General features: G+C 45.1%; 1 protein-coding gene across 1 annotated transcript in view; it reads left to right on the forward strand.

Annotated features, from left to right (window-relative positions):
* Positions 1 to 24,806, forward strand: part of LOC147901955 (ASI1-immunoprecipitated protein 3-like) — a 74,506-nt gene that overhangs the window by 19,729 nt on the left and 29,971 nt on the right. The gene's annotated exons all lie outside the window — the stretch shown is intronic.

Genomic DNA, 24,806 nt, shown 5'->3' on the forward strand with positions numbered 1-24,806 from the left:
CTGATTCAATTGAATGAGCTCCCCCCATGTGCCTTACTACACTACGAGTTTTGCCAGGCAATGGAGCTTCAAGCCTACTCTCCGTGAGGGTCTGAAGCAACCAATGCGGGACTGTTTTGGCTGCGTGTATCTCTTGAATTTCTTGCCTAACAACTTCATCCACACCCTAAGGTTGTACCAATTCAGCTGGGGGCTGAATCTGTACTTGTGGAGCTGGTGGAGATTGCTGTAAATTCTGAGTTTCAGCGGGGGAACCAAATGCTATAGGAAGCATCCCCCCTCAAACACATCATCTGAAGAGGCCGGAATCTGAAATTCAGCATGTGTATGTGCAGAATTTTCAGAGAATATAACATCTCTACTAACAAAAATCTTGCGCGTAGCAGGATTGTAGAGACGATAGCCTTTGCTTTGTGAACTATATCCCACAAAAATGCATTTTAGTTCCTTATCTGACAACTTGTGTCTGAAACCCTTTGTCTGAGTTGTTGGGTCACGGGCTACGGGTCACGGTCATGTTGAGGCCTCGTCTCGTCGGGGTCCATGTGATCTAGCTGAAAGAACTCCGTGATAGAGCTCTGAGAGGGATCAACCGAGGAAGAAGTTTGCTCCTGTCTCCGTGCTCAGAGTATCCTCTCGCGGTGTCTAAGTGCCTCATGAATGAAACCTGCCAAACACCGTTGGTCTGGGTAGGAGAGGAAACGGGCTAAAATCCCATAACTATCCCTGAAGAGGCAGTGGAAACGTCCTCGGATCTCATAGTATACAGGACACCTGAAGATGAAATGCTCCTCTGTCTCAACCTCCTGTATGTCACACAGTGTGCATATGCGCCGCTCCCTGGGTAGTCGCTGTGCTTTGCCGCTCTCGATGCAAAGTTTGTGTGAAGAGACCCGGAATTGCCCAAGAGAGATCCTCAGCAAGTGGGGTAGGTGAATATGTGTGTATCCTGGTGGATCAACTCGGTGAGACGGGCTCTCGGGACCGTGTCAAATGCCTTGCGGAAATCCACAAAGCAACAATAAACCCTCTGCTTCCGTGACCTCGCCTCCTCAATGATACATCTGAGTGTGAGAATGTGGTCCATGGTTCCATGATCACGCCGGAATCCGGCCTGTCCTGTTGCTCTAAGTCCTTGACACTCTGCAAGTCTGCTAACCTTGGAGTCAAGTACTAATGCATAAATCTTGGACATGACGTGTTCAATCATAATGGTCCTGTAGTTCTTTGGGCTCATGGGATCCCCTGCCTTGTGGATGGGTGAGATAGTGTTAATGGTCCAAGTGTGTGGAAATCCCAAACAAACCGCTTCATTAAAAAGCTTTGCTAAGATCGGGGCTAGGAGGTTAATCCCATATGCAATGAACTCAGTGCATAGCCTCTCATGATCCTTCGCTCGGCCATTATGAAGTTTCATTACGGCATCCTTTACCCCTCCTCTAGTGAAGAGGGTGCAGGATGTGGGACGAGGCTTGTGTGAGAGGTTAGGGACTGTGGCTGATTTGGGATGTCATAAACTGTGCGTGCATAATCAAACCAAATCTGGGTGTCAGTGAGTGGCGGAGGGGACCGTCCTTCTAGAAATCTCCGCTAGAAGTCCTTAGAGTTGTTACCAAACAAAATGTTCAGTAGCTCCTCCTTGTTTTGACGAACGAAGTCTAGTTTCTTCCTCCGTACCAGTCTACGGTATTCACGTAGCGTATCTGGTGCGCTTGGAAGACTGTTTTTGGTTTCGAATCTGAGTTGACGGTGTAAGGTCTTACACTCATCATCGTACCAACTATTACAGGGTACGGTTCCAGGGGGTGGTGGGCAGGTGGAGCGGGTGGTGCGGGGAAAAGCGTGAATGGCAGCCTCATGTAGTGAGCGGGTGACAAGGGCAGCACGATCCTCTAAAAGGGATATGAAGTCAATATAAGCGAGAAGTATGTACAGACGGTCAGAGTAAGAAGGTGAGTGATCCCGATCAAAGCGTATATCGTGGTAGGTGGAGTAAGCACTGAGGGGGGTGGAAGGTGCTGTGCGAAGGGAGGTGGAGGTGCGAAAGAAAAGGTATGTATGATCAGCCCCTGGGGGGAGAGGTGCTACAGTGAAGTCAGTAATGCGAGATGTGAAGACAGGGGATCCCATGATGTAATCAACAACACTGGAGCTCTCCCCATGTGGAAAGTATGTGAAACCACCTGAAGCGGGCCATCTGTCAAGACCATTATAGATAATGAGATCATGTATCTTGCCTAGTCTAATAGGGCCTGCCCATAAGATGAGAATGGACCTTGCCTGTCAGCCGAAACCCGTAGCATACCTGCCTCCTCAAGGTCAACATCTGCCAGTAGAGTGGAATCATCTTTGAAGTCAAGAAGTGGTACCTGACGGGCCCTTGTCCTCGTGTTGAAGTCCCCCACTAGAAGGACTTCTCCGTGGCTAGAAAAGTCAACAATGGACTGATAGAGGGCAGCAAATGGGGATGTCTCATCATCACCTCGAATATCTCTGGCAAAGTGGGAGGTCTCCGTGGGGAAGTAGCAAATTGCGACAAACAGATCTTGGCTATCCATGTGTCGTATTCGGATCCAAAGAAATCTGGAATGTGTATCTCTCTACTGTACTAAAATGATCCCCCGAAGTGTGGATCTGAAAAGGACTGCAACTTCACCTGAACCTCAAACTCCTCCTGTACCCCTCGTCTCATCTCTGTAGGCAGACTCCCATGTATATCCGCTGACTATTAGAAGAGGGCACTCTGGACTCTGATGTGTCTCTGTATAGAAGACTATGTCGTGGCCTGTATAGGATTCCGAGAAGCTCCCTGGTTCTGACCATAAGGTACCATTACATTTCCAAATGGTGTAGGACACGCTCCCGGACCCGCCATGCCCTCTCTATCCTGTGCTCAGCCACACCCAGGGTAGCGGTCACGAATGCAGTCGCATCTACCATCGGTGTAGCCTCAGTGCGTGGGATCCCGTGTACTCTGATGTTGAGAGCCTTACTGGCTCTCTGCTGCTGCTCCATGAGGGTAGCCGAAACGGTGACCCTTGCGGGTTCCCGTTTGGCCATGTCAACCCATCTGGAAGTCTCCTCAATAGCAAATTGCATGCTCGCAATCTGTGCCTCGACCACCGGGGTACTCTCTGGGACAATGTGTATGTCGGAGCTGCATGATATCTTGTCTGAGTCCCTGAATAAGACTCGCCTGCTCCCGAATGGCCCTAGCTTGCTCCTGGTTGAAGCAAACCTGCTCCCGTGCGAAGCGAGCCAGCTCCATCTCATGCTCACGGAAACTATGTATCTCCGTGAGCAGGGTCTCACGGGCCTTTGGTGTATCAGCCCACCCATGTCCATGCTGAAACTGTGGTGATTGTGGCATGAAAGAGTGGGACTGAGTCCAGAAACTGGACGGTAACTGAGTGAGGAACGGAGATGACAGTGGAATGGATGAGGCAGTCCCAGCGGGGTGTGGGAGGGTGGGCTGACTGAGAGGGAGAGGGGAGAGTGATGCGTAATGCGGCATAGTGTATGACACCTCCAAAGTAGTAGCTCATGTGCCCATACGTGGCATGCCATAACTCCGCATTCTGCATCGCAGCAGTGGGAGTGCTAACTGATAATGCAAGATGGGATCTTTTTTCATATAGATCAAGCTGAAAAAGACCCCGATACAAAGTGCCAGACAACCTCAAAGCATATTCATTTTCTTTGTCTCTGACTGCACACTTGTCATCATCAAAAACAACGTGAAATCCTCCTCTATTGAGTGAGGACAGTGAAAGCAAATTCTTCTTTATACCTAGCACATAGAGTACATCTGAAATTCTGAAATCTGTGCCATTAGTGGATGTGAGAATAATGTCTCCCACTCCACACACTGAATAAGAAGAATTATTTGCACAAGTTACCTTCTTCTTGGTGGGTGAAGAATGCAGAGTTACAAACAGATTTTTCTTGGAAGTGATGCGCTTTGAAGCACCACTATCAAAATACCAAGTATGTAGTGTCTCATCAACACTGAAAGAGCATTCATCCTTTGAAGGATCGTAACTGCAAGTCAAAAAAGCATATGGGTCATCATCATTAGTCGTTGTAGTATCTGAAGTACCCACTGAAAAATCTGAAGTGCAAGACAAAAAGGCTTAGTGTTTTGCAACATCTCCTCCATCATGGCAATGTGGACCTGATGCATTTGATACAGCCATACTGGAATCCCTTTTCTTTTCTTTGGCTATGCGCTTCTTGCACTCTCCAATATAATGACTTGGCTTCTTGCAATAATGACAGATGCCCTTCTTTTTCTGCTTGTTTGTATCACCCTATGCCTTATAAGAAGGCTGTCTAGAATCAGCTTTATGCTGATGTGTGGGCTGATGGGCATGTGGCTTTTGCTGCCCTTTACCCTTGGGCTTGAACTTAGAGAGCATAGCATGCTCACCAGCCCAGGTTGCCATATTTCTGCGTGTTTGTTCCTCTTGCAACAGAAGTCCTACCAACTCGTGAAAGGAGAGAGGATTGCTGCCCCCCCTCAATGACAAATTCAGCGAGGGGTGGAAACCGAGATAGGACTCAGGAAGAGAGTTCAGAGTGGTGGAGATCATCTCTGAATCTGGAATGACTTCATCAATGTTCAGCAATTGTTCCCTGAGATCGTGAAGCTTTGTGAGGTGAGAATTCATGGAATGTCCCTCCTCCATATGTGTATGGGAAAGTTCTTGCTTTAGAAAGGAAACTCTGGCATCGTTCCTTGCTGCAAACATACTCTCAAGTATTACCCAAGCTGCCATAGATGTCTTGCATGACCGAATATGAGGTATAATGAACCTCTTGACAGAAAGAGAAATTACTGAAAGAGCTTGTGCATCTCTAGAGTCCCATCTTTTCTACTCTGCTGTGGGAGCTCCCTGAACGGCTGCTCCAATCGCCTGTGCTGTATTTGTACCTCTACCCCTGCCTCCAACTGTAGGAGTGACAGGTTTAGGCGTTGTATCTGGTCTTTCTTCATCTCCATTGACATAATCCCAAAGATTTCTGCCAACCAAGATATTGCGAACCATGAAACTCCACAAGGAGTAGTTGGTGCCATCCAACTTATCGTCTTGTGTGAGAACTCCGAACACCTCATTTGAATTGTTCTGAGCCATTTTCACCAGATAATTTCAGAAATAATACAGCAGACGGACCAGGTGAAATCCCTTCCTGGGATATAAGATGCACAAGTAAAATCTGATAATATGCCCACAGTGACAAATACTGTCACAGCTTGTCAAAGGCTCAAATTGCACCACATTGCTCTGCTCAACGCCCTAAAGATCTGCAAATAGAATCTGCAAAAAGTGGCAAAAGTATGCAATTTGACTCGTACTGAGTCCAAAACTATTTGCAAACTTCCAAAATGCCCTTTTACCTGCAAAATTCCAACCGAAATGCAAAAGCCCCAATTTCTTATGGGAAATTGCATACAAAAGAGGGCAAATGATCTGAAAGCCTCAAATGTTGCACAAATTGAACTCTGCCTGCAAAAGCCCCAAATTTCACTGCATAATTGCAGTGTAATTGCGAAAGCCCCAATTTCTTGCCAGAAATTGCATCCAAAACAATGGCTCACTATACAAATGCACCTGTGTGCATATGCAAACAAAAGAGCCCCAAAATGTACTTTAGTACGGAGCTGCAACCTCAAAGAAGCACCTTGAAGTCGGAAACAAAAGTATACAGACAACTACACGAAAAGTTGTACGGTCGACAGTGTACGGGTCCCAGCGTACGGACGTAATGTACGGATGTACGAAATCCTGTGTATGGACATATGGTCCTCCTTCCTATACGGACAATTGGCGCAGATCTATACGGAACAAGTAGTACGGCTAATGTACGAACTAGCTGCGGTTGTACGGAACAGTCCGTACGACTTGTACGGACAGCAGCGCAGGAGCAGCGTATGGACGACGAGCTGCAGTACGAAAGTCCGTACGTTGTATAGTGATTGTACGGCGCAGGATAGTACGGTTGTATGGACGGGATTTGCGAGCAGGGAGAGCTTGCAGGCAAGGAGCAAGGAGCAGGGCAAGGAACTAGGAGCAGGGTCTTGCTGCTCTGATACCAAATGTTAGAGAAGAGAGTGTGAGAGCAAGAGACAAATGTTAGAGAAGAGAGTGTGAGAGCAAGAGAGCTGAACGTAGTGCTTGCAATAGAAGAAGTGTCTAATACAAGAAGTGGGATGGGTTTTGTCTAAGTGACAAAACCTTATCCTTCACTAACCGTAGTTAGTGAACTAACTGTGGTTAGGGGGAAAAACCTCTAAAGGAGGGAAAACTGCCCCTAACCTACTTATTACATTACATTGGTCACTGCTAAATTATAATAATAATTCTAACACAGACATGGACCTAGACGGAGCAGGTATGACTAGGACCCCATCAGACCGCCGACACGGGCCTGTTTCACCATATGGACACGCGCTCCTTGATCTGGGCAAGATGCATGATCTCATCATCTACAACGGGCTTGACCTATGGCCCTCCTCAGGTGGTTTTACTTGCTTCCCACACAGGGGGGGGCACTAGTGTAGTAGATTACATCATGGGATCCCCTACCTTCACTTCATGTATCACCGACTTCATCGTAGCATCACTCCCTCCAAGAGCTGATCACACATACCTATTCTTCACTATCGCCACCCGACGCTTAGCCACACTACACACACCACATAGGAAGCACGACACCTACCACGACATACACTTTGATCACAGCCTCTTACCGCACACTCCATGAGGCTGCCCTCCAAATCTTTGCCCACACCACACGGTCCACTAGACCACCACCTCTTGGTTCTGCACCCTGCAACAATTGGTATGATGCAGAGTGCAAGGCTTATCGCTGACAGCTCCGACTTGAAACCGGATGTCATCTCCCGAACACACCAGACACGGTATTCAAGTACCAACGTCTCGTACGTTGGAAGAAGCAGGCATTTCTTCGTCGAAATGAGGAGGAGCTGCTGCACATCTTGTACAGCAGCAACTCTAAGGATTTTTGGCGGAGATTCCTTGAGCGTAGGTCCCCATCACCTCTCATTGACACGAGAGTTTGGCACACGTATGCACACCATCTTTATGATGTCCCACACGAGCCCACTTCAGATCTCATACACATACCTCGTCCCACCACTTGCACGTTGTTCACCAGAGGGGGAGTCAAGGACGCGACATTGAAACTGCACAATGGCCGAGCTAAGAATCACGAGGGGCTATGCACTGAGTTTATCGCATTTGGGATCAACATGTTAGCCCCGATCCTAGCAAAGCTATTCAATGACGCTGGTTGCCTTGGCTTCCCCTGCACTTGGACACTCAACACCATCATCCCCATCCACAAGGCAGGGGATCCCATGTACCCGAGTAACTACAGGACTATCATGATTGGACATGTGATGTCCAAGATCTATGCAGCTGTATTGGATGCGTCGGTCAGCCTATTCGCAGAGATGAGAGGGCTCAGAGCAGAGGGTCAGGCCGGGCTAGACCATGGGACTATGGATCACATACTCACACTCAAGAGTGTCATTGAGGAGGCGAGATCATGGAAGGAGAGGATATATTGCTGCGTTGTGGATTTTCGCAAAGCCTTTGACACAGTACCTCGAGCTCGGCTCATCACACACCTACAGACATTGGGATTTGATCAGGAGATCATCTGGGCAGTCATGGCACTTTATGAGAGAGTCTCAGGCCGAGTTCAAACAGGCGCAGGTTGGACAGATGAGATCTTGAGTACCATAACGGTCAAACAGGGTTGTCCCTTATCACCGACCCTGTTTGGCTTCTACATCGATGAGCTTGAGACTTTCATGGGGGCGTTCAGAGGGACTGGTTGCTCACTTGCCGGGATCATCATCAGGATTCTTCTTTATGCAGATGATGTGGCACTCTTGTCGTCCACACCGGAGGGGCTCGAGCGACACCTGGATGCATTGCAAGCTTGGCAAGACCAAGGTCAACCTTGGCAAGACCAAGGTCATGATCTAAAAACACCTCTTGAGCAAACATGCAACGGAAGCAATTCACTTTCGGTGGGTCACCAGTTGAGATCGTATCCTCATACACTTACTTGGGGGTCATCTTCCCCGGCCCGATCTTCACGATGAGACCAGCGATGTAGGCCAGGTTGAGTAGGGGATACGCCTCACTGGCTCGGCTAGAGAGACAATGCTTCCACTCCCACTTCCAGGACCCTCGGACCAAGGCTTCTCTCTTCGACTCCTTGGTCCGACCAGCCGGTATGTATGGCAGGCCTTCTTGGGAGCCTGACATGCCAGAGATAGAGTGGACACGAGTGGAGCGCATGCAAATCCTCATGCTTTCACGGATGATCTGGGGGAAACTGTCTGTATCACATCACATTATTCAAGCCGAGTTTGGTGCTTCTCCACTCCAACTAGATGCAGCCTTTCAATCCATCACATATTTACACCGGGTTAGATCATATGGGGACTGCACATCAGGGAGATAGAGGTTGCCATGGTTGGCTCTCGATTCCTCCATGAGGTTGGCAGCAGAGGGAGACGAGCGATGTTGGTATGCACGGACTCACAGATGGTTTGTGAGACTAGGGTTTCACATCGATAGGATACCTCCTTTTCAGTACAGTTTAGATGCCCCTCCGGTACTCCCACCCACCATCCCGATCGGGCCACACACCAACCAGGTCATTCGAGAGGATCTCCTGAAGCTACACACCTTTAGGACCTGGTTGGAGCCGAGGGAGCTTCTAGTGAAGCCGAGTTTCTACAGAGATTACTGTCTTCGTATTTCGCAGGAGGGATTCATCACACCACTAGGGTACACTAAGCTTCATATGCCTTACTCACTACAGATCTCCATCGGACAGTTTCGGGTATCATCACACCGCCTCCGCATAGAGAGCGGCAGAGCAGAGGGGATTCCTAGGGAGCATCGCTTATGCATATTGTGCAACTATCAGGAGGTTGAGTCGGAGGAGCATTTTATTTTCAAGTGCCCAGTGTACTACGAGATCCGAGGTCGCTACCACTGCCTCTTTAGAGATGGCTCCGGGCTCCTGTTCAGATTTCTCGCCTACCTAGATCAGAGATGCCTCGCGGCCTTCATTCACGAGGGGGTCCGACACAGAGTACTTACTCAGGTGACGGGGCTTGGCCACATCATCAGACATCTCTCAGAGCAGGATCACAGAGTTCTTCCCATCGAGTGACATTGATCATCCAATCTCTAGCGGCAGACGTGATAAAGACCCCGACCCGACGACCGTAGCACGACACACGAGACATCGAGGGGACACACAGATTACTTTGGGGGACCTCCCGTCATTGTTTAGACCCAGGATACGTCCCACGGGAGTCACGATGGCTCTGGTCTTGCGTCGAGCCTCCTCCAAGAGACTGATATGCACGGCACCCCTTGACGGGTGCCAGCGTCCCATCACCGGCTATGCACCAGCCAAGGCGACATGACATACGGATGATTCCACACTCCGCTCCAGTCCTTTTCTTTTCATTGTTACATCCAGATGTATTTGATTATGTATGATCAGAGTTAGGATTCAACACGGGTGATGATGCTCGTTTCAGTAGCTCCACCCTTACTGTGATTTGTATTAGGCTTTCTTTCAGTCTCATAGACCCATCGGTCTTCCGAAGACTAATGAAATTTCTTTCTTTCGGCTGTACTTGCTGCTCCAATGAATATCCATGTGGCAATCAAAAGTTTGCCCACAAGTTATTCCTTCAAGCTCTCTCAGATCGGATCCACAAAGGTATCTTTGCTGCGCATGTGACAGCATGTCTGCTGCCCACATGACAACTCTAATCCTACCCTTTTTGTCCCAACCTATGGTGTATGCCCTCCTCATATGGGGGCTCGCTCACAAGTGGGGAGGTGACTATAATTTAAACATTTTAAATGTAGGCTTTGTCACAGCTGGGTGTGACCTTCACCTTTGGATTGCTGATAAAAATTCAATACAAAGACCTTTGTATAAAGGAATGCTCCCCTTTTTTTGAAATAAATTTCCTACTTAATTAAACCATAGGAGGCAAGTTGCTGGTATTGCGATAATTCTTTCTATCTTAAATGGTGCGTTGCCCTATCAGCTAGATTTAGATTTAGATGCTCGTTTGGGAGAGACTATCGTTTAGACTTCACAAGCAGTTGTAGCTTGAATGAAGAGATTTGGACTACTTTTTGATTAGCCTTCTCCTTTAGTGCTAGCCTTCGTCATGGCTTAGTTTGCCCTTCACCTCCGGAGTGCTGACAGAAACTCAGTACGAAGACTTTGTATAAATGGATGCTCAAGTATGTGTGGGTGTGTGGATTTGTATGTGTGAGAGCATACTTTTATACTATGGTCTACAGTGTACACCCACTGTTGGGCGTTGATGACGTCAGTGGGGATATCATGGTAGCTAGTCCTTGCTATGCGTGATGGAGTTTATGGTTTTCAATCTTATGAGTGACTATCGTGAGATTGAAACTGCACTATGTTGTGTTTTTAGAGGATGAGTTTGGGAATGTTCCTGGATTCATTTAGGTATAAGCTGAAAGATTCCTTGAGATCATCTGGAATCTTAATTAGTATCAATCCTTGGCTCTACTCCCTTGCCCCTCCTAGTACTATCCTCAAGTGATTCCCCTTTTCATGCATGTTGGTCGGCATGCTTAAATATGGAGCAGGGTTTTATAACACATATCGAGGTGAATCCGAAAACATGACCAAACTCATCCTTGAAAAACAAAATAGTGCAGTTCTAACCTCATGATTGTTGTGTCAACATTTGCTCATAACATGGCTAGTATTATGGAGGTCAGGTTAACCTATGGTATGCAACCTAATCCTAGACAGCTAGGACATGAAGGTATAGCTATGGTAGTACATCTAAGACACCCTATGTTTGTATAAGCGTGAGCCTCGGCTTTCAATCATCCTTGGGAGTGGGGCCTCTTGAGAATACCCTACTAGGAAGGAATATTTCTAGGCCTATGATTCCTTGACGACATTAGTGCACTGATGGGGCTATATGGTATAGGATGCGTAGTCTTACTTGCCGGGATGAGCCTAACCTCTAGCACGGGGGTGAGATCCGTTAGTGAAAAGGATCTACCAACAAGGTAGCTGATGCCTTGAGTAGAAGTGGTAGTGTGAATTGACTCTACTTCATAGAGCAGAGATCCACTCTAACGTGTATGACTCTCTTCTGGGCCTTTATCTTGAAGACTTTCTTCAGTACGAACTGGTAAATGCTCCTCTTGGAAGCAAAATTAGGGAGTATTCCATTTGAAATGGTATGCTTTTTTGAAAGGGTAATATCTATGTACTAGCAGTATGAGATGTTGTATTGTGTTTGGATGTCATGACAATTCCAGTGTTGCCTTGACATGAGTTGCTGATGTGGTGCATAGGTGCTTTTGGGGGATGGGGCTAGGTGGAGGTGCAATGAGGAGTCCATTAATGAGGTGACTCAAGGGAGCTTGTGCGAAAGAGGGGCATTGTAGGCATTTGAGAATCAATAACAATGATGGGGAATTGGGTAATCGCAAGAGTAGTGTGAAAGATATTTTGTAAATTCTCAGGAGTTGGGGTGGTAGCGAACATACATGTTTGGGTGTAATGAGGGGGTATGAGTCTTTGTTCCGAGGCAATTTCTCTAAATTAGAGTTGTGCTTAGGCTATCATTAGCCTCAGTTTGTAGGCTATCCCCTCTTTTTTGCTTAGTGTCATGGTCTCCTCAATATGATAATCCTTGCTGTCACAATTCTCCTCGTCTCTCCTTATTTGAAACAAGTGTCATTTTGGGGCACTCTTTATATCTAGCACAGTCTATCTCATAGGGCTCTTGCTAGAATCAACATCCAAAATCTGCTAAGATGCATCATGTTGAGCGGCAGACTTGTGAGGTTTGTTGTACATAGGAGGTGCGATATTCTCTTGGTATGCCAACTGTACGATTGGTACTCTTCTCGTCATCAATATTGTTTACTTTGTGGTGAATACATCTAGCATTTTTCATTGCACATTCTGCATCTCCCTCGGTGTTGCCACCTTGACTGCCATTTGGAGCTTTATTCTTCATCGTCCATTATGCATTCCCCCGGAGCTGCCTTTTCCTACTTAATGCTCACGAAATTGCAGAAATTCAGATTTTTGTACGTTCTTTGGAAGACATTTTGGGACTTAAGCTACTATTGCAACTTTTCGAGTATAGTGTAGACCGAAGGAAATATTTATAGATTTCTGAACTCAGCATGAGTTAGGTTTTTAGGATATATTGCAAGCTTTTGTTTGCAGAATAATGGGCCAGCAAGGAGGAGATGTATTAGGGGTTTGGCACAAGAGGACAAGTTGTTTACTTGTTGCACACATATGCTAATTACACATTAAGGAAAGAAGTTTTGGATTCCAATATGTACCATTGTCTGAGTTTTTATCATCTTTTTTCTCTTATGCATATTTGGTTCTTTTCCCCTCTTTCAATCTCTTTTTCCCTTTTCTTTCTCTTCTTTTCCCCTCTCCTTCTCTTATGCTTCTCCTTCTCTTTTGCTTCTGTTCGCTTTTCCTCATATGCTTTCTGCTTCTTACCTGCTCTTGTTTTTTATTTTATGTTTCGTGTTTGTGTCTACGTTAGACATGGGATCACATCGCATGTCTGATGAGTACGGAAACCCTCATAGGAGGAGACATCATGATCTCTATTCTCTAGAGGACTTTGATTCCCCTTAGTTTTCAAGTTAGGCCATTGGTATGCTTCTAAAAAGAGCCCCACCAGAGGGGGGCTAGCGGCAAATAGAAGAGGTGCCATGTGGCACCTTCCTAATGCAACCCCCCTACGTGCATGTTGGGGAAAATAGCAAGTAGGAAAACAAGATGAATTTCATTCAAAGGTCTTGCCCATAGTCAGAAATGTCTTCGAGACTTGTGTATACAAGCCCTATGAGACGCCATCCCATGAGAACTTGCCCACTCTCACACAATCTTCTACAAAGATCGAGTCTACAACAATACTTGCTAAGAAGACACTGAGCAATAAGCCTTGGCGGGACCCCAAGATGGGAAGGAGGTTGTGCACCTATTTCGCACGGCAATTGCACTCCATCTAAGAAGATCCACATTGTTGCAATACAAAAGAGAGTGATTTCGCAGTGCGCTGCGACACCATGCACCTATTTTGCAGGAAAATGCATGATTTTCACTGCATCCATCGCCCTTAAATCATATGATCCACCAGTTTTGGCATTTGCACTTCCGTGCAGAAGAAGACGCCGACTAAAAAACAAGATAACTGAACCCAAACTTGGAAAAACGAATAATGACACAAGCCACGTGTGCCAGTGGAAAAATTTTGGAAAAAAATCGATTTCGATATTCACAGGAAGGCCTATTTTTCACTGTCAAAGAGGAATGGATACTAAGGGGCTTAGCACATGGGAAGAAATAGGATGGGAATGGGAAAAGGTGGTCCCATGCATATTTCTATCCTATTCCCATCCCACCATGTGCTAACAAAAAAAGAACTAGGGATGGGTTTAGGAGGAAGAGGACACATGGCATCATTTCATGTGTTTAAGAGGTGGGGACCTTGTGGGGACAAGGACACATGTCATCCTTCCATGTTTTTGAATCCCTAAAAAAGGGGAACCCATTCCGGCTGCCAGGGTCTAGAGAGAAAGCATATGCTTATGCTTATGCATATGCATATGCATATGCATATGAGCATAGGCATAGGCATAGGCATATGGATGCGACAAACTACTCCTTGTGGAGGTTTATGGGCTGGTTGCAAAGAATTTGTGGGGATATGTTAATGGGAATGAGCAGAGGACAAGTTGGATGCGACAAACTACTCTTTGTGGAGGTTTATGGGCTAGTTGCAAAGAATTTGTGGGGATATGTTAATGGGAATGAGCTTCTGAACTCAGTGTGAGTTAGGTTTTTAGGATATATTGCAAGCTTTTGTTTGCAGAATAATGGGCCAGCAAGGAGGAGATGTATTGGGGGTTTGGCACAAGAGGACAAGTTGGATGGAACAAACTACTCCTTGTGGAGTTTTATGGGCTGGTTGCAAAGAATTTGTGGGGATATATTAATGGGAATGAGCTTTCTCATGTAGATATTGCACCTACCACACTAGTTAGTGGTGAACAACAAGCTCCTGGAAGCAAAATGCAGGACCCCTTCCACTTCATAGCAAAACAATGCAGCTGAAGCGTAATCCCAAGCAGGAAGTTATGTAGCCCAATACATATGTGGGCCTAAAGTATTCCTTGATGGGACAAGCTAGCTATTTCGAGTTATATTTCAGTTTTGGAGGACTCCAAGTTATTATACACGAGTGATATAGTCTCTATTATGGAACCAGTTTTGTGTGACCTATGTGGTCAAGGCTATGGAGAAGTGTCATAGACTACTTGCATATCTTTTATTAATTAAAGAGTGAGATCCATGACAGATTCAAGATCAGACCCTATTTGAGGGTAGTATGTTCAAAGTTGGCAAGTTGATAGTCATGCGCCTGATGCGAGTTATATTTCAGTTTTGGAGGACTCCAAGTTATTATACACGAGTGATATAGTCTCTATTATGGAACCAGTTTTGTGTGACCTATGTGGTCAAGGCTATGGAGAAGTGTCATAGACTACTTGCATATCTTTTATTAATTAAAGAGTGAGATCCATGACAGATTCAAGATCAGACCCTATTTGAGGGTAGTATGTTCAAAGTTGGCAAGTTGATAGTCATGCGCCTGATTTTATGATCTTCAATTAGGGAATTGAGTTATGATAACTAATCATGATAATGAGTTATGTTCTTATGGAGGATGAGATTATCAACTATTAGATCCTTTATGGCGGAATTTCATGTGGTCATTTATTGACTAAGTATTTGAGTTCCGAGTTATATTATCTCAGTTCCAGAGGAGCTTCAGTTATGAAATTCAGTTTTGTTGTTTTCTTGTGGAGCATGACATGCTCAAGTACTAGCTCTCTATATTACAGTACTGAATATGGTCATCATTGACCAAGTCAGGATTTTTATCATTCCACAGTTTCTTTATTGGGAATTGTGTATCGAATAAACAGAAGTATGAGGCTGCATGATATATTCAAGAACCAATTTTTTAAAAATGATTACAGGATTTTATTTAGTCTCTATTGGCCCAGTATTTTCTTTGGGATTCTATTATTCAATAGTTGCCATATATAGAAAACACGTGGCCAAACTTTGTAGTGGAGCCATGTAGATGACATCTTGGGATTGCAACGGATGGCATTGGGTTATGCTCAATGTCTTGGTCAACATGGCCCATAGTTTTAGTAAATTACAACATCCCACCATGGCTAAAAATAAATAAGTGACACGTGATTCTTTTCCTCTTTGTGCCAGGGAAGTGACAAAATATGAAGAGGGGAGGAGAAGAGTGGAGATGAGAAGAGAGGGCACAGCTAGAGAGCACACCACAAATGACTAATCGTACACTAGATTTAGTTGAAAATGTAGAATATATACAAACCCATTTAGGATAGGGTTAGGTCATCTAACCCTTTCCTTTATAGCACTCTATTGGGTTAGTGCTATGCACATATGATCACATGATGGTGATAGCACTCTATTGGGTTAGTGCTATGCACATATGATCACATGATGGTGATATGCACATATGATCACATGATGTTGAGCGTGAACTCTCAACACCTTCCCTCAAAATCAACATCATGAAGTAGGCCTTCCCTCAAGATGATGATTCTGGGGAATCGAAGAAGGACTGAGCATCACATTCCATCACACCCCTTTAATGGGAATGTCCTTCCTCTGCGTTAAACCAAGAGCTAATCGGTGTTTCTCAAAAAGCTCTTTACTGAGTGGTTTGGTAAAGATGTCTGCAACATTCTCTTGATGTGCTAACCGCAGTTGGAGAGACTTGGTTTTAGTTCCTTCCTTATGACTTGCTTTTTAAGCCTCACAATCCCCTCAGTTCAGCCCTATGGCTGATATCTACCACTTCTTACAAGATGAAGTTCTGGATATGGACCATGGTCTGGATCTTCATGGGGCGGATGATAATGGGATTGTATGATGATTTGGTCACGAAGGATGCATTCTAGGAGTTTCAGAATACTTTGAATGTACGGTTGGAGGCAATCACTTTCGACCCATTCTCAATTTGTTGACCAAATCTGAGCTCTACAAGGTACTCTCATGACCAACATTGTTCAAGCTCTCACTCACGTGGATGCCTTGGCTTCGGTGTTGGGTCCTAATATCACTCTAGATCCATATTTTGGAGGAGGAGGTTGTGGACACTTGGTTAGACAAGTGGCATATCCACTTCCAATTCCATCCCTATTCAGAAGATATGAAGATTCAACTCCTGGCAGGATATTTAGCTGGCAAAGCACTCCTTTGGTGGAAAGAATTACGGCCGAAGCCCACCAATTGGAACAAATTTGAGGAAACTTTTAGGAATGAATTCCTGAAGGAGGAGGATTATGACATAGTGGGAAAATTCAAGGCTCTTGATATGTCAAAGAAAAATCTCACTTTTGAAACCTACTTACAGAAATTTTGAGATTTGCAAACCAGGGCCACCAAGATGGATCCTCTTACCTTGATGGGATTCTTTATTGATGGCTTGCCTAATTCCTACAAGCTACAGGTGAAGAACAACAAATGCACTACTTTGCAGTAGGCCATGAACTATGCGCACATTTATGATGATACAATGACTCCTACAAAGGGAACCTTTCCAGCATCCTTTGGTACTGAGTAGGGGAAGTCCTTGGAGAATCCCTCTAAGAAGACGCCGACTCCGACTAAGAATGGTAAAGTCCGCTTCTTACGCACCCTACGGTTGAAGAAGGATGTTGTTTTCTTTGTGAGGGCGGTGGCGACACGAAGTCAGACTGTCTGAAGCGCAAGAACCTTACATCAACATCTGCCCTAAAGTTGGCTTCGGGACCAATGATGACATGTATTTGTATGAAATTTCTCTCTTGTCCTCTTTTCTGTAATTGCTCTTTTAGTAACTCTTTGTTGGACCCCATGTCCTTTTTTGGGCTTATCGGAAAGTGAGGGACAAACAAGTTCATATTCTCTTTGACGTAGGTAACTCTCACAATTTTGCTAACTTATGTAGCAACTCGAATTGCCTAGGATGCCTAGTGATCACACCTATGAGGTGCAGCTTCTTGCCGGAAAGCAGTTTTGGGATCACAAGGTTGAAGATCTTGTCATTTAGATTCAAGGCTACACAGAGATTTTGATGTGCTATGTTATGCACATGGACCATGTAGACTTGTTACTAGGAATAGATCTCTTTAAAACCCACAACATTCAGATAAGATGGAAGGATCGTACTCTTTCTTTTTTGGACAAAGGCAACCCTATATGTATTCAATGTGAGGTTATAAATTCCTCTCAGGGATGAATTGTATGTGCGATGCAGCTTAGAATCTACTCATGATGTGTATCATTCTTTTTTAAATTCCACTCTCTTCATTTGATGTTTCTATCATTGACAAGAATGATTTAAGGGTGTTTGAACATCAAGAATTAAAGAAGTTGTTAAATGAAAATTTCGGTGTACGTTCAGCTCAATTGCCAGAAGGCTTACCTCTCGAAAGAGCAGTGGATCATCGCATTGACTTAGTCCTTGGCGCTCAACCTATTAGTATACCATCTTATAGAATGAGCCAGCTTGAGGAGGACGAGTTAGCTAGTCAACTTCAAGATTACCTGAAGATGGGCTATATACGCCCGAGTAAGTCACCTTGGGATGCACCTGTCCTTTTGAGAAAGAAAAAAGATGGTTCATGGAGAATGCGTGTTGATTATAAACGTTTGAATTATGTGACAATTCAAAATAAATACCCTCTTCCCCGCTCAAATGATCTAATCGACAAATTGACAGTAGAGAAGTATTTCACAAAGATTGATTTGCATACTGGTTATCACCAAAATTCAAATACGCATCTATATGGAATACATGGAAAGAACTGCTTTTCGCACTAGGTATGGCCACTACGAGTTTTTCTCTTTTGGTTTGACCAATGTTCCGCGACTTTCCAGGTAATGTGATGAACGACTTTTTTCAAGACTATTTGGACAAGTTGGTCGCTGTGTTCTTAGATGACATGTTGATATATAGAATGTTGGCCACCTTCAGGTTTCAAAGATGGGTTTAATCCATGTGGTCTCTTAGATAATAAAGCTCGTTGACTCATTAGAACTCCGTTGCTTTTAAAAGTAATGCAAACACCCAAGGCTGCATGAAATTGAATATGCAAATGCTAAATAGTGTTCCCCAAGTTGAAAGCATCTGTGTTAGTCATCATGTTCCACTTTCCTCACTACCACTATCCTCTGCAACTCCTACCAGAGTATCAGGTAACTGCGGTTGACTACGAGCATATTTGTGGAGCTCGTGCACGTACCAACTCACTATGGTCCACTCACGAGGATGGGGATGTAGAAAACAAGGCTCTCCTGTGAGTGGGTGCTTGTTCCAAAAAGACTACCTTATGTGATTTGTCGGGGGTTTGGAGGGCGAGTAGTCCGTGTCTGTGCGTCGATGTACTAGGGTGGATAGTGCAACAATTAATATGGTATTACTAACAATTGGCTCAATGCCAATCTTCCGTGCCCACTTCATCATGAAGGTGACTTCCACCCCGAACAGCTCCGCACACTTTTGGAGGGGCCAGTAGTATGCTTGATCAACCCTTGTATGAAGCAGCAAACCACACATCGGCTCGTCTCGCGTGAAGCACAGCTGAAAATTCACCTCCGCACCATGGGCGTGCCAAAGGTTCAGTCCCTGTGGCCCCATCCACTCGTCCATCATACATGAAATCTGATGGGCTACTCATCGGCAGGGTGAAGCAAAAATAATATGCCTAAGACCAAGTCAATCAGAGGATCGAAAGGCTTTCATTGAAGGAGATGCAGAATGGGAACATGTGCTCTGTCTCTAGAGTATAACGTGGGACCTTACAGGTCTATGGATTGAAGAATATTGGTGGCTTCTTGGGGATTATTTTTGGGAAGATGCCATTGAATGTAGGAGAGTTTCCTGATTGATGATGAAAGAATGTTTTTTAATTCTCTCAAATTGTACACGGGATTCTTTGCTGCATGCTATTCATCATCGTCTGACTATCTGTTATATATCTTGGAACTGCCAAGGATGTTTGACACATGCCATTGTAGCGAGGGTTGTCTTGATTCAGTTTAGACACTAAATGTGACTTCTTTATGAAGGAGATCAGTTACTTAGGACACAAGATTTCTAGGAAAGGTGTTACCATTGATCTAGATTGTATTCAAAAGATTTTGGATCGGCTGATAGCTCAAACTGTGAAACTTCGTTCTTTCCTAGGATTTACTATCTTTCTTAGGAAGCCCATACGAGATTATTCCAAAATCACGGTTCCTTTGACCAACGTATTGAAAGGTTGTGGATGTAAGTCCAATCAGCCTATCTCTTGGAATGACAATTGAAACAAGGCTTTTGACACATTGAAACTGTGTGTCAAGGAAGCACTTGTTCTTGTACTGCCTGATCCTACCGGGCCGTATGTATTAGAGGTGGATGCGAGTGATTATGCGATTGGGGCAACATTGTTCCAAGATGGTAGACCTGTAGCTTTTGAGAGAGAGATGTTGTGGATGACACTTAATACCATTGGCCCACACTAAAAAAAGAACTTTATGCCGTAGTGTATGCTCCCAAGGTTTGGAGAGAGTGTCTTGTATACTTCAGGATGTCCCGCACTAGGCGCATCATGGCACTCTTAGAGAATCTCGGGTCGAAGATCGCACACATCCGGTACACAAATTTTGTCATTTCGAAACATCAACCCATTCCGAATCATCTTGCCTCGAGGCTCGTCCTACCAATATTGACTAAAATGACTATCAATCACGCTAAGCTCTCTCAGAGATTGAAATAGGTCAGATGATATTTCAGTAAATGACAGCAATATGTTTCGAAGTTGGCAATATAGTTGTCCCTGAGAAGGATTAATAACCTCATACTGCATACATATAGGGTTGCCTTTGTTCACAAAAGAAAAAGTATGATCCTCCCATCCTATTTGAATGTCGTGGGTTTTTAACGACTCTATTCTTAGCAACAAGTCTCCATGGTCCAAGTGCATAGCATAGCGTTTGGGCAGGGAGTTGCACTTCATAGGTGTGATCGCTAGGCATCATGGGCAATTCCAGCTTCTGCACAAGTTTGTAGTTAGCACAATTGTGAGAGCTTCCCGAGTTGAAGAGAATATGAAGTTGTTTGTCCCTCACTTTTCCATTGGCCCAGAAAAGGTCATGGAGTCCAAACAAAGAGTTATTAAAAGTGTAATTATAGGAAAGAGGGCAAGAGATAACATTCACAGAAATACCTATCATCATAGTTTGGGTGACCTCTTTAGCTTTGGTTTTTGGTCCCGAAGTCAGCTCTAGGGCAGTTGTTGATGTAAGGTTCTTGTGTTCCAGACAGTCTGACTTTTTGTCACCATGCCCCTCACAAAGGAAACAACGTCCGTCCTTCAAAAATCATTAAGGTGCGTAAAAAGTGAGCTTTACCATTCTTAGTCAGAGTCGGTGTCTTCTTAGTGGGATTTTTCGAGGACTTCCCCTACCCAGTACTAGAGGATGATGGGAAGAACTTACGCTTGTTCTTCCTTGTTGTATCTGTGATGGAGACTCCCTTTATAGCAGCCATTGTAGCATCATAAATACATCCATAATTCATGGCCTCCTGCAAAGTAGTACATTTGTTGCCCTTCACCTCTAGCTTGTGCTATTGACAAAGAATCCTGTCAAGGTAATAGGATTAATCTTGGTGGCCCTAGTTTGCAGATTTTTTTTTTTTTCCCCCATGAAAAAGACTTCTATTAAGTAAGAACAAAAACCCGCGAGAGCAAGCTCAAAGCGGAATACATCATGAAATCATGAGGATAATTAAAAACCCCTCAGAGTGAGGTGGAAAGAAGCCAAGGCTGAGGCTGAAAGTGCCATCTCAACCCTGTAGTAGATTCAGAGAAGAAAGGAGAATCCTTCCATTCCCTGAAGAAAGAAGCCCTCCTAGCTGAGGCTGCACGGGAGTCCCCCTGCATACCCGTCCATACGGGCATCAGAGTGTGTACGATGTCTGTCCAGATACTAGCCAATGTGTGCGAGGGATGAACCTGAGTACCCTCCATAGCCTCTGTGCATCTGGCTCTCCAGATATGCCAGGCTGCTATGCTCGCTATAATCTCCCAAGAAGTATCCACAGAGGCATGTACAGCTGTAAAAGGACGGTGTGGAACCACATCCAACGAACAGAACTCAACCCGATGACGTCGAACCGAAATGGCCCGAGAGGAGTCAAGTCCCTCATAGAAAACCTGAGGTCCTGTAAGAGAAAGCCAAGCCACCGAGCCCCAAGTCATAAAAAGTGGGGAATGGGCAAAGTGACTGAAGATCCTGGCTATCCCCATCCAAATCAATCTCGCCTGTCTGCAATCCCATAAGCAATGCTGAATAGACTCCGAAGCAGAAAGGCAACGAGGGCAAGTAGGGTCGGCTCCGAATCTGGACCTCCAAAGGTTCACTGCAATCCCTCCATGGATAGAAAGCCAAAAGAAGATAGTGATCTTTCTACTCCTGTGGGATTTCCAGAGCCTCCTCCAGAAGTACCTCTGCTGATCCGCAGTAATACCAAAAGTCTCCCAATGAGGAACTAAGCAGGCAGGGAGGGGGCGGGACAGCAGAGAGGGGGAGGAACAGCAAGGGGGAGGCGAAGGGCAAGCAAGGGAGGGGGCGGGACAGGGGGAAGGGGCGGAACAGCAGGGGGGAGGGGGCAGAGGCAGGGAGAGGGGGCGGAACAGCAGGGGGGAGGGGGCGGAGGCAGGGAGAGGGGGCGGAACAGCAGGGGGGAGGGGGCGGAAGCAGGGAGAGGGGGCGGAAGGGCAGGGGGAGGGAACGAGGGACAGGCAGGGGGAGGGGGCGGAGCAGCAGGGGGGGAGGGGGGGGAGCAGCAGGGAGGGGGCGAGGGACAGGCTGAGGGGAGAGAGAGAGGGACGGGCTGAGGGAGGGGGAGCAGCAGGGGAACGGGGAGGAGCAGCAGCTTGTTCTGTACCCTTTCGAGTCTGATAAAAAAAAGAGGGCTTGTATCTCCTTTGGCTCTCTTTTGAGCACTGCCCCTAGTTTGCAGATTTTATGTAAGTATGCTTTAAAATTGAGATTTTTCTTTGACATATCAAGAGCCTTGATTTTTCCCACTATGTCATAACACTCCTCCTCCTCCAGGAATTCGTTCCTGAAAGTTTCCTCAAATTCTTTCCAGTTGATGGGCTTCGATCGTAATTCTTTCCACCAAAGGGGTGCTTTACCAGCTAAATATCCCGCCGCGAGTTGATTCTTCTTATCTTTCGAATAGGGATGGAACTGGAAGTGGACCTGCCACTTGTGTAACTAAGTGTTCACAACCTCTTCGTACGCGACTTCAGCTCTCCAAAATATGGATTTGGAGTGATATTAGGACCCAACACCGAAGCCAATGTATCCATGTGAGTGAGAGCTTGAATAGTGTTGGTCATGAGAGTAATTGTAGAGCTTGAATTTGGTCAACCAATTGAGAATGAGTCGAAGTGACTGCCTCAAACAGTGCATTCAAAGTATTCTGAAACTCCTGGAATGCATCCTTCGTGACCAAATCGTCATACAATCCTTGATCATCGGCCCCATGAAGATTCATCTTGTGAGGAGTGGTTGATATCAGCCATAGGGCAAATTGAGGGGATTGTGAGGCTTAAAAAGCAGGTGATAAGGAAGGAACTGAAGAGGGCTGTCCAGGACAGCAAACAGAGAATTCAGCAAGCAAATGAGCAGGTGATTTGGCAAGGGAATAAAGATGGCGAATCGCAGGAGAGTTCCAGCAAGACCAGCTGGTACAAGAGGTGAAATATGAGGAGATTGGGCCGGAGGGGTGAACTTCGAATTTCAGTCAATTAAATATGCATGTGGTTCAGATTTGAGGGGAAGAAAGGCTAGATGGGCTCAGCTAATGCAAGACTTTGATTTTGAAATACGTTATCGTAAAGGGTTCTTTGAATAGTGTGGCTGATGCCTTAAGTCGGATTAAGTTTGTAAATTCTCTGTCATTTCGTGTGACCTATTTCAATCTCTGAGAGGGCTTTGCGTGACTAATAGTCATTTCATTCAATATTGGCAGAAGTTCCAGGATGGGAGCTCAATGGTTGACCAAGACTCAGAGATTATGCTACCTACTATATAGGCGGCAGGAGGTCAGTGCGTGTGTCGGATCTGATATTCAAGATTCTCCAGGAGTGTCATGATGCACCTAGTGCGGGACATCCCTGAGTACACAGGATAATGTCTTTTGTGAAACATACTTTCTATTGGCCTAAGATGAGAGAATTTATTTAGAACTATGTAGTAAGTTGCCGAACTTGTCAAGTGACCGATGTTGAATGCCTTCAAACCGCGGGTTTATAACAACCGTTGGAAATCTTGGTAATAATTGGGAAAGTATTTCCATGGATTTTATCACGGGTTTGCCTTGAACGCACAAGGGTCACGATTCCATATGAGTTATAGTGGATCGGCCGACAAAGATGGCTAGATTTTTGCTGACTAGATCTATCGTTATAGCAAGTCAATTGACTCAACAGTTCGTTGACCAATTATTTCGTCTATATGGGCTGCCTGCTGATATTGTTACTCATAGGGATTCTAAGTTCACTAGTGAATTTTGGACGCTTATCTTTGACAAGTTAGATACCACTCTTAGTATGAGTTTCTCCGAACTGACCAATCTCATGGCCAGGCAGAAGTAGTAAACCAACTTCTGGAAGTTATGCTTTAGGCATATGTTTCCAAGAGACGGAAGAATATTTACCCATGGTTGAATTTGCTTATAATATTGCCCCTCCAAAAAAAAGACTTTGCTTATAATAGTGCAAAGCATTCAAGTACAAGTTTTTGTCCTTTTATCCTTATGTTCAAGTTTCAACCTAAATCACCAGTAATGGTCGGATTCAAGGGAATCAAGAATGATGCCGCTAGGACATTCTTGCAAGACATGCAAGAGATGTTACTGTTTGCCAAGGAGTCTATTAGAAGTGCCAAAGATAGGGACATATTTTATGCTAATAGACATCGTTCACCCAGGGAGTTCTCTACAGGAATGATGGTGTATTTACGCATTCCCAAGGAATCGAAGAGCCTAAGTGCTGGACATGTTAGGAAATTATCCCCCAATGCTATGGTCCATTCAAGATCATAAGAAGAATTGGACAGGTTGCATATGAATTGGAATTGCCTCGTAATGTAAGAGTTCATCCAGTTTTCCATGTCAGTAGACTAAAAGAAGTATTGGGTGTTGAGGATCAAGTAGTAAATCCTCAAGAACTTATAGAGGTTGAAGATTTGACCTTTGTACCACATGAATCTGAAAGTGAATGTGAAGTCATAAATAGGATGATCACTGAATACAAGATTAAGTGGAAGGATCGTGTTGAGGAAGATTCTACACATGTGCATGGATTGTATCCGACGTGTGCTTTAGGTACATGGGACTAGCTCAAGAAGCCTGGGGAGGCTTGGGGCTAGGCAAACGATTCTTGGGTTGATTTGCAAGGTTTGTAGAGAATTCATCTCAGCCACTTGCTGAATTTAGTAACAGGTAACAAGGGGAGATTTGTTAGATTATGCGTAGTGTGGTGTGAACAGACCCTCGGGGCTCTTTTCCCTCGGAGTTAGAAGGTTTTCCCCCTAGT

Source organism: Dipteris shenzhenensis, chromosome 5 (genome assembly GCF_047967505.1).
Source record: "Dipteris shenzhenensis isolate YYH24624 ecotype China chromosome 5, Dip_SZ_1.0, whole genome shotgun sequence".
NCBI lineage: Eukaryota > Viridiplantae > Streptophyta > Polypodiopsida > Gleicheniales > Dipteridaceae > Dipteris > Dipteris shenzhenensis.